Below are 1,359 nucleotides of genomic sequence, written 5' to 3' on the forward strand. Positions count from 1 at the left end.
TCATTTTGTGTAGCACTGTCTTCTGCCCTTTGTTGTAGATGTTTGCTGTAGTTATAACCTTCACACGTACTGAAATTCAGATGGAGCTCTACAGAGTTTGGAGTTATCCAGCTGCATCTGGCTTAGGTCTGGCTGCTGTGCTCAGCTACTTCCCGCTGCGGACCTGGGCTAGGATTGGGTCTGGGGGTTCCCGGAACTCGGTAGAAATTCCTACTTAGCGGGAGGTGTGGGGCAGGTAAGGTGGAGTGTTGGGGGGCGGCCTGGGCTGGGACTGGTCCCCCAGGCGCAGGGTAGCAGGAAGCTCTCCACACACTTACCGGACCCGGGCTAGGACTGGGTCTGGGTGTTTCAGGAAGTCGGGAGAAATTCCTACTTAGCAGGAGGGGTGAGGTCGTACGGCGGAGTGGTGGGGGCAGCCCAAGGGGGCAGGAGAGGGTCCAGCCCACGCTGCGCCTGGGCTGGGACTGGTCCCGCTGGCACAGGGTAGCAAGAAGCTCTCCACACACTCACCGGACCTGGGCTAGGACTGGCTCTTTGTCATTTTCTATCGCACTGTTCTCTCACATTTAGTGTATAGCTTTGGTTCAATTATAGTCTTATCACCTACTGAATTTCCTGTGGAGATCTTTGATGTTTGAGTTCATCCAGTAGTGCCTTGCTTGGGTGTGGCTGCTGTCCTCAGCTTCTTCCTGCTACAGCCCTTGGAACTGAACCTCTTGTACCTCTCTGGCAAGATGTTCTGCTGAGTGAGACGACCAGGGCTGTGGTATCCTGAGCAGACCCAGAGCGCCGGCCCAGCGAGTGATTGAGACAATCCAGGGCCCGCAGATCCTCATTTGACCCAGGCTGCAGGCCCAGCATGGAACCCTTCAGGAGAACTCCCTGCAAAGAGGCTAGAGGCAAGGCCCACCCAACTGATTCAGGAGCAGAACATCTTGCCAGAGAGACACAAAGGGTTCAGCTCTAATGCCTGCAGCAGAAAAAGTGGAGCACAGCAACCAGATCCAAACAACACCCACCTGGAGGAATCCAAACTTTATAGATCCGGACCTGTTGCTAAGGTAATAACTCTATCTAAGCTCTACACCAAAGGTCAGAAGACAGTGGTATACAAAATTACAAAGAGAAGGAACAAAATGCAGTCTCAGGCACTGAGTCCACACAGTACAAATGCAGAAGACACTAGCACTGAGGAAACTGGAAATCACATGCCAGATATCTCTGAAATAATAGTGTTGACAGTAAAGAATCAACTGCAGAAAGGTACAGAAGAAATCAGATCAGAAATAATTTCAGAACTAAAAAATGTAGTGGTAACTATAATCAAAGAAGTACTAAGTGCTTCTAAAGAATACACTG

The sequence above is a fragment of the Octodon degus genome, unplaced genomic scaffold (genome assembly GCF_000260255.1).
Source record: "Octodon degus isolate 3935 unplaced genomic scaffold, OctDeg1.0 scaffold00354, whole genome shotgun sequence".
NCBI classification, from domain to species: Eukaryota; Metazoa; Chordata; class Mammalia; order Rodentia; family Octodontidae; genus Octodon; species Octodon degus.